Source organism: Gekko japonicus, unplaced genomic scaffold (genome assembly GCF_001447785.1).
Source record: "Gekko japonicus isolate JY-2015 unplaced genomic scaffold, Gekko_japonicus_V1.1 scaffold767, whole genome shotgun sequence".
In the NCBI taxonomy this organism is placed as follows: domain Eukaryota; kingdom Metazoa; phylum Chordata; class Lepidosauria; order Squamata; family Gekkonidae; genus Gekko; species Gekko japonicus.
This window is the reverse complement of record NW_015161972.1, coordinates 672,252-682,314: the sequence shown is the minus strand read 5'-3', so window position 1 is coordinate 682,314 and position 10,063 is coordinate 672,252.

Here is a 10,063-nt window from a genome sequence, read left to right as displayed (position 1 = left end):
TATTTCCCTTTCCAGAGTACTTCGAGCGCCAACTACTTTCTAGTTGGGACAAGCCTGGGGTTAACAAGCAGCTTCCCGCTTTCACTAAGAAATTGTATGCTATGCCTAATTATGCAGACGGGTTGTTACAGGTTTCGCCTGTGGATGCCCCCATGGCCGCTCTCCAGACTGCGGGCCTGGTGTCTGAAGATGGACTAGGCAATCTCAAGGAAGCAACTGATAAGAGGCTTGAAGCAACTCTTTGAAGAATTCATGAGTCCTTTGCCATGATGATCAGAGCGGCATCTACAGCGTCCATCGCTGCCAGGGCCTCCATAGTTTGGTTGAGGAAGCTTGTTCAGCTCATCCCAGAAAACAACCGTGCATTACTGGAGGGGATTTCCCGCACCCTCAAGTCCGATTCTTTCATGGCTGATGCTACCTTGGACATCATCTCTTTCGGTTCCAGGGGCCTGGCTTCTACTGCTGTAGCCAGGAGAATGCTTTGGCTTCGTGCTTGGCAGGCGGATGCGCTTTCCAAATCTATCCCTTCCGGGGTGATTGTCTGTTCGGTGAAGCTCTAGACAGCATCCTGGTCGAAACCAGGGACAAGAAAAAAGCCATGCCTAGATCCCTGAGACGCACGGATAGACGCAACCCTCAGTCCTTTCATTCCCACCACACCCTGCCACGCTTCTGTCAGGATCTCAAGAAGCCCCCTTGGGACGCGAGCAAACAGTCCAACAAGCGGGGCTCCTGCAACCCTCGTTTCCAGAGAACCAAGTTCAACAGGAATGATAGAGACGACAGGGAGTCCAAGCCCACACAGAATTGACTGTGCAAGGCTGCCGGTGGGGGCACGACTTCTTCATTTTGCCAGGGCTTGGTCAGAGGCCCAGGCGAATGCCTGGGCAGTGGAAGTCATGTCGCAGGGATATTCAATAGAGTTTCTGTGGCAGCCACCAGAGAGATTCCTGCAATCACCGGCAAGCAAATCTGTGAGCAAGAGATCCATTGTCGACAGAGCCATACATCATCTTCTCAGCATCAGAGCCATCGAACCAGTTCCATTCAGCGAGAGAGGCCGTGGAGTCTATTCTATCTTGTTTATGGTTCCCAAAAAGAACGGGGACTGGAGAGCGATTCTGGATCTCAAGTTCTTAAACAGATTCATTCGTCTGCGACTCCTTATCTCCCAACGAGTTCCCGACCTCCATAGATCTCACGGAGGCATATCTCCATGTACCTATCCACTCTGCTCACAAGAAGTATCTACGGTCAACACTTCCAGTACAGAGCTCTCCCCTTCGGTCTGTCCACAGCACCCAGACTATTCACCAAATTGATCATCTATCCTGTGAGTCATCTCAGGAGCCAGGAAATTCATGTCTATCTGTACTTAGACGATTGTTGGTCCAGGCCAGTTCACGGTCGGAGTCCAGAACACGGAAGAGACACTGCAGTGTCCTTGCAATCACGGCTTTTTAATCAACATCGAGAAGAGTTCTCTCATTCCGTCCCAGCGAGTGGAGCATCTGGGTGCAATGATCGACACCACCCATACCGCCCTGTTTCTGCTGACATCCAAGGCCCAGAAGATCTATGCCCTCGCCACCCAGGTCTACAATAGCAGGTCTTCAGCTCCCATGGAGTTGGCCAGACTCCTGGGTTTAATGATCGCCAGCATCGACATGATTCAATGGGGCCATATGCATGCCAGACCATTGCAGATGTTTCTTCGTCCCCATCAACTGGACATTATGCAGAAGCGAGCTGTCAACCTGCAGGTTCCCCTCAAGGTCAAGAGGAGTCTTCTTTGGTGGGCGCACATGGACAACCTCACATCAGGCAAGAACTACTATGTCTGTCACACCAAGGAACTGTTCACCGACGCCAGTCTCCAATGGCTGGGGAGCAACGTTAGAAGGGGTTCCAGTCCAGGGGACTTGGTCACCAAATGAGAGTTCTCTTCTGATCAACCTGCTGGAAATAAGAGCTATTCGCCTGTCCTTGGTTCACTTCGCTTCCCGTCTGCGGGGCCATCACGTCTTGGTGAGAACGGACAACATTTCTGCCAAGGCTCATCTCAACAAGCAGGGCGGCTCGCGATCCTGTCAACTGCACAAGGAGGCTGTTACGGGCTCTTACAGGCCACCACTTTCTGGACACCACTCTAGGTTTCTCTTATGAGGGACACTGCTAGCTTCGGGTAGTAGCAGGGACCACTTACCCACTGGCTCCATTCTTCATTATAAAAGTCTCCTGGTTCACTCCAAGGCTCTTAAAACAGGTGGAAATTAGTGACCGGACTCCGTTGTTTAACAGAATAAAACGGCTTTACTGTGACATCTCACATTTTCCTCCAGCACAACCTTAATCAGATACACGTTCTATATGTTCCAACAATTAAACCACTCTCTGGGATTCTTCCCAAAATGTGTCAGTTCCCTATGGCTGTTAGCCTCCAACCGCTCACAACCACCTCCCAAACTCTCTGTCCCCATCTCCCTCTCTGTCCGTTTTCTGCCCATCAACCTCCCAAACATTCCATCTCTCCACACCGTCCTATGTCTGCACATCGCCCTTCTCTAGGTGTTCCCTTTTTGGAATCCGTCACAGAGGCAATGAAGATTCTCTTCTGGGCAGAGAGGAGTGTTGCGTCCTTGAGGGCAGAACACATCAGAGGGATTGAGAATGTCCAGGCCGACTGGCTCAGCACGGAGACACTACAGGAGGGAGAGTGGGCACTCCATCCAGGTCTCTTCGACAAGCTAGTGGTTCATTTCGGGCAACCAATACAAATTGTTTGCGTCACTCTTGAACCACAAGCTACCGAGGTTTCTCACCAAGTACGTCCATCAGGAAGCAGAGGCGACAGAGGCTCTCATGTCAAAGTGGCCTTCGGATCTGCTGTACACATTCCCGCCATTCGTTCTGTTTTCCAGGACGCTCCGCAGAATCGGAACTCAGAGCGGAGGTCATTTTCGTGGCTCCAAGATGGATACGACGTCCATGGTTCTTGACACTGCAGAAGATGTCGATTCTTCCACCATTGATACTACCAGAGTCTCTGGACATGCTCTCGCAGGGACCGGTGTGGCATCCAGATCCAGTTGCCTATGTCTGACCGCGTGGAGATTGAGCGGAGCAGTCTAGCAGTGTTAGGATATTCTACTCAGGTCATGGATACCATCATGGCATCCAGACAGAACTCCACGATTCGCATATATAACACCACCTGGAAGGCGTTCGTGAGATGGTACAGACGGAAAAAGGTGGATCCACTGTCTCCTTCTGTAGCTTCTCTTCTTTCGTTTCTGTAGGACGGACTGGATGCAGGCCTGCAAGCTTCTACTCTCCGTAGTCAACTGGCAGCTCTATCCACAGTTTTACCCTCCTTAGAGGGTTTCAAGATTACCAAGCATCCTCATTTTCAATTGTTTCTGCAGGGGACTGTGGCCAAATCTCCTCCACAAATGCGTTTTCCAATGGGGAGGCTGAACATTGTACTTGACGCTCTCATGAAAGCACCATTTGAACCTCTCAGAGAGGTGGGACTGAAATGGCTGAGGATGAAAACATTCCTAGTTGCCATCACCTCAGCACGGAGAGTGTCCGAGCTCGGAGCATTGTCAGTGAAGTCCTCCTTCTTCGTGTTCCACAAGGACAAGGTGGTGCTCCGCATGGACTCTACCTTCTGACCCAAGATAGACTCCAGATTTCACCGATCACAAGAAATATGCTTACCTACATTTTGTCCTCATCCCAAGCATCCTAAGGAACTTCTCTGGCATACCTTAGATGTGAAAAGGGCCCTCAAAATATACATTGCAAGGACGGAATCTTGGAGAAAGACTGAGTCCATGTTCATTGGCATTTCTCCTCCACGCAAGGGAGAAAAGATGTCCAGGTCTACGATCAGTTCGGTTCTGAAATCCTGCATCGTAGAGGCGCACCGGGCTTCGAGACATGAGGTTCCCAGCGGCATCACGGCACATTCGCTGAGAAGTGCAGCGACCAACGCAGCTTTTTCTAACAGAGCTTCGGTGGAGGAAGTCTGTAAAGCGGCTACGTGGTCCTCCATTTCTACCTTTACAAGGCACTATAAGATCAACACAGTGGCATCTGCAGATGCAGCATTCAGGAGAAGAGTTCTTCAGCACGCCGTGGCATTGGAGGAAGATGATGACCCACCCAAATGAGGGACACTGCTTGGGGAGGTCCCATGGAGATGTCCTCCACCTCAGAGGGAGAACGACCATTGGTCACTTACCGTGAAGGGTCCTTCTCCTCTGAGGACAGGAGGACATCTCGGCCCTCCGACTATCATCTTTCTCTGTTTTCTCTTCTTTTGTGCTGACTCTTCTTTTGCTTCTTATTATTATTCTCACTCTGGGGTTTTTCTATCCTACAGAGTTGGATTGTTATTTGTTGATGTTAATGTTCAAAGTTATATTTTATAGGGCAAGGCCAGTTATTTCAGGCTACAGGCACTGCTTTCGGAGTCCCAGAACTGAAGATGGGCTATTCCGAAGGCACCAACAGGAAGTGGAAAAATCTATTTCCTGCCTCCCTAAAGGCATGGTGGTAATAACCCATGGAGATGTCCTCCTGTCCTCAGAGGAGAAGGACCCTTCACGGTAAGTGACCAGTGGTCGTTTTCAAGCCCTATATGTCTTGGGACCAGCATATCTTAAGGACTGCCTACTTCTTTGTGAACCTACCTGACCATTACGGTTGTCTTTTGAGACCCTACTTTGGGTGGCTGTGCCATCTGAGATTAGACAGGTGGCAACGAGAGAACGGGCCTTCTCTGTTGTGGCACCGGAATTATGGTAGTCCCTTCCCAGGGAGGTTCATTTGTGTCCTCCTAGTAGTAGGAGACCGAGGTCTGTTACTGAGCTGGTTGAACTCTTCAGGGAGGATTGGAATGTGTATTTAGACTGTGATTTAAAGATTTTTACACAAGTTAGGGAATATGGAATATTTCACCATAGAGCATGGATCTACGGAAAGCAGGCAGTCTGGTATGGCCCAGTCTTGGTCTCTCTTAAAGGGGAGTGGTGAGCAAGACTTGAGTGCAGCTTTCCTCCCATTCCTTCCTGCTGGTACTTGTTTGACTCATTTTGAAGACCACCAGATTTTGGGTTACCAAGTTGTAATGCTTTTAGGACTTTCATGGTTGACTGAAGGAGAGGAGGAGGAAGGAAGCTTTGCTGCCTGTACCATACTTGTCATATTAGAAATGGCCTTTTTGTTGTGTTGTTTACAGGTATATTGTATTTAAACCTCAGAGTATTAGATATTGCATATGAGCAGAGAGTGCTTTTGCAGTAGTTCAAATGTAACTGGAAGCCATGGTTAATTGTTTCTCTGAAACTGTGGCACTGTGAAACTGCCACCACACTAATTATGATTAGTTTGGGTACTTCATACTAGGATCTGAAGCCTGGGTATGAAGCTGGTTTATTAACCACTGTTAGCCTTAATTGTAGCATTGTGTACAAATGTTGTTTGGCTTAATCCTGGTTTGTTTTTTCCCATCTACTCTGTACTCCTTCTACATAAAGACCTGGCAAAAGGGGCTAAAAAATAAAACTGCTTTACCCTCTATCCAGTTCTTGTTGGTGCCTCTTCTGCCCTCTATCGTGAGTGTGCCTTTCAACACACTACTTTCTCCATCCTGCTCCACGCTCTTACAGACACAGCAAAGCAGCAAACATTTCCATCTGTTTCTAACATAAAAAAATACACCAATGGAGCCCTGTCTTGATTGCCTGTGCTCCGTGCATAAAGCTCTGTTCGCAGTGATTGTACTCCATCCTTATGCCCAATGAATCTGAGTTCACAACTTTTAATGCTTGGTATTTGATTCCTCTGTTCAGTAAAATGCTTTTAAGTAGGGATGGGCATGAACCTAAGAAATCCAGTTTGGGTCTCAGGGCGGCGCTCGAACCAAGCTTAAAGGCCCCTGCCTGAACTGAGCCAGTCCAGCGAGTCCAGTTCCCCTGTGCCACGGCTGGGAGAAAAGGGAGGATCACCCGGAAAGAGTTAAATGGTTGGCAGCCATTTAACCTGTCCATTTAGCTTTCCCCCATTTTGAAATGGCTTGCAGCCATTACAACCTAACAGTGGGGCAGGCATGCCTGTCAGCCGTTATGCTGAAATGGTTGGCAGCCAATCTCAAACAACTCACCCCCAGTAATACAGTATCTAATTTGAATATGGACACTGGTACCAGAGCTTGCACTAAATTCAGCTGCCAACTTTGCTGCCATATACACCCTGCCAACACAGTCACTAGACCCAGCAATATCAACTACAACATCTCAGGCTTATTCACATACTTATCTTCTAACCTTGTATATGCCATTAAATGCCAACAAGGCCTTTCGTTTCTCTACATAGGGCAAACAGGTCAAACCCTATGCCAAAGGATACATGGACACAAATTTGACATCAAGAATCACAAGACTGAGAAACCTCTAGAGCACTTCAACCTTCCAGGACATTCAGTGGGTGACCTCAAAGTAGCTGTTTTGTGGCGAAGGAACTTCAGGAACAGACTAGAAAGGGAAATTGCTGACTTGCAAGTTATTGCAACACTCAAAACAATGAAATCTCTGAGACTTAACAGGGATATTGGTTTTTTATCTCACTACATATGCTAACATCATTCAGCCCTTGCATCTGTATTCTCAACAGTCCCCCAGAAGGGCCACATATCATCTTTTATTTCTTATTTGGAATAATAGATTTGAATAGTAGATGGGGTGAAGGTGAGCATGTCCTGCTATAATTTTGATGTGGGACACCAAGGAAGTTTGTAACCACACATGTATGTTAGATTTCAGTAAGGTAGACTTTAATAAACTCAGCAGTATGATGAGAATCATTCCATGGGTAAGACTCTTGGAAGAGAAAGGAGCCAGTGAAGGGTAAGGTTTCTCTTGCTCGAAAGCCAGTCGAATCCAACTCTAGGGGGCAGTGCTCATCTCTGTTTCCAAGCCGAAGAGCCAGCGCTGTTCAAAGACTTTTTCTGTGATCATGTGGCTGGCATGACTAAGCGCCGAGGCGCATGGAATGCTGTTACCTTCCCACCGAAGCTGTACCTATTTATCTACTTGCAATTTCTTGCTTTTGAACTGCTAGGTTGGCAGGAGCTGGAGCCAGAGATGGGAGCTCATTCCATCATGCCGCACTCGGGTCTCGAACTGCTGAGCTACCGAACTGCAGGTCTGCAGCTCGGCATCTTAACCTCTGAGCCACCGTGGCCCCAGTGAAGAGTGGGCTCTCCTAAAACAAGAGCTCTTACAAGCTCAAGCTGTCACTATTCCAACAAGAAGAAAACATTGTAAGGAATCCAAGAAGCTAATGTAGATGAACAGAGAATTGTGTGATGTGCTAAGGGAGAAAAAGGAAATGTTCAAGAAATGGAGGCAAAGACATACCTCTAAATAAGAGTATCTATGGCTTGCTAGGCACTGTCGATCAGCCATCAGAGAGGCCAAATCTCACAGTGAGCTAAAGCTGGCCAGATATGTGAGAAACAAATGCAAGATAGAATAGGCGATGGGCCTAATGTTGGATGAAAATGGAGAAACTCTGACAGAAGACAGAAAAAATGGCAGAAAGGCTCAAAGCCTATTTTTCCTCAGTTTTTCCCCTGAAGAAGAGAACTGGCACAGCTAGAGATGGTAGTAGGCAAGACAAACTTTTTTTGTCTTTAAAGGTCCTACTGGACTCAAACTTTGTTCTAGATCTTCATTATGCTTTATGCTAATTTACTGCTCACCCTCTACATATATGTATGGACTGATAATTTCCATTTCATGGTATCTGAAGGTGTGTGTGCACACAAAAGCTTCTCCTGCTTGGCTTCTGTGGGGCTAACTTTCCCCATAGTAGCTGTTGTTAGGCAACCAAGCTTGGTTCTGTCAGTAAAAAGAGAAAGGCAGGAGGTGCTTTCCAGGCCTTTGTGGGGAACTCATTGGGGCCAGTCCTGACTAGGGTTGCCAGCTCCAGGTTGGGAAATTCCTGGATATTCTGTGTCTAAGGAAGCCAGTATAAGAAAGCTAGAATTTGGGGAGGGGAGAGGCCTCAGCTGAATAGAATGCCATGGAGTTCCCCCTCCAAACCAGCCATTTCCTCCTGGGGAACCATTGCTGCCATTCTCCAGGTGCGGGCTGGAGATCACTCAGAATTAAAATTGCTCTCCAGATGGCAGAGATCATTCCACTAGAGAAAACGGATGCTTTGCAGGGTGGATTCTGTGTCATACCTTGCTGAGGTCACTTCCCCCCCTGCTATGGTCCCCACTGCGGAGAAAGACTGTTCTTTTCCTAGGCAGAGGCTGCAGGTGTGTGTGTGTGGGAGATGAAAAGCTGAACTAAGAAGAGCAGATAACAATAGGTTGATGGGTGGCTGGGAAGGAGAGGCGGTTGCCAACTCCAAGTTGGGAAATTCCTGGAGATTTGGGGGTGAAGCCTGTCAAGGATGCAGTTTGAGGAGGGGTGGGACCTCAGACAGATACAATGCCATAGACTTCATCCTCCAAACCAGCCATTTCCTCCTGGGGAACCATTGATGCCAATCTTCAGGTGAGGGCTAGAGATCACTCAGAATTACAACTGGTCTCCAGATGGCAGAGATCAGTTCCCCTGGAGAAAATGGTGGAAAATGGTGTCATTATACCCTGCTGAGGTTGTCACGGCAAATTGATGCTGAGTGCCCAAGGCCAGAGCATCTGCCTAGAGCCTCTTTCTAGATCTCTTTGTATTTATTTCCACGATGGGCCTTTTTCGTAGTACCTTGAGTAAAATTTTATTGGCCTGAAAGGTGCCACTGCACTCAAACTTTGTTCAAGAAGATTTTCAGGTAGCATTGGTGACTGACCCCAAAAGCAGAGAGATGAAAAGTCCCAGTATATGAGGGAAACTATTTTCTGTTACTTGGGATTGCTTCCAAGAGTAAGCATATTGTGGGTGTTACACATTTCACACTTGGGACTTTTAAAATAATTTTAAAGGAGCATGCAGTATTTGAGCTACATAGAAGCTGTGTACTGAGAAGGAAAAAGGCAAGTTGTGTGCATTAATTTGAATTAACCACCCAGATATTTTAAGTGACCTGTGTGTATCTGAGCATATTTATTCCAGTTATGTTCTTTCTGTATATTAGGTCAGCCATGTTGCTAAACTTGAAGCACCTGATGCAGTTAAAAAAAGCTGCTTAATGGTACATGGTGTATGCATATGTATATATGTTTTACAAGAATAGCAGTATTCTCATACCTGAGTAACATGAGTAGAGAGTTAAAATATGATGAGTTACTTATTGACTCCCTTGTGCCTTTATATAGTATAGTTTAGTTATTGTCATTATTGGGAGCCATAGATTTTTTTCTTTTTCTCTGTAAAAATAGCACTTGTGTCTATATGTTATCTTCCACTTGGCATATATATTGGTGTAATATATCATTTGCTAATTATAGCTATACATGGGTGGGCAGGAATGGAATACTAGTTTAAATTCTCAGGTAATACTATATCAAGTTGATATACTTTAGGTATGTTCCCCTTGGATATTTGGATCATGCCCTCTTTAAACCATACAGTTTTTCTCATGATGCTGGAATACAAAAGTCAGGAGAAAGAGAATTTATGTGAGTATTTTAATGTAATTAAAATGTGTTATTTTTAGCAGCATTTCTGTGTCAGAGAGCCTAATGCAACAGAACTGGAACAGTATTCCAATTCTTGCACCTTTGCTGAGTCCTTCAAATGGAAGGTCTGTGTTGAAATGACATCCTGCTTTTGTCAAATGTGTTTGGAATTTCATAAATGGACCTGGAAGTAAAATAATCATGTGAAGATTTTGTGATAATTCTAGGAGCTGTTATCAAATACTTTTATGTCACTTTCCTTGAAGCATTAACTCTGAGTGCTTTATAGTAAAATCAGTCAGCAGGGAAAATACTATCAGGTTAAAATACATTTAAGACCATAACCCAGCTACAGTATCACTTTTGGGACAGAGAAAACATATGCTTGGCTCTTTTCACTGAAAGCAATAGGGTTGTTAT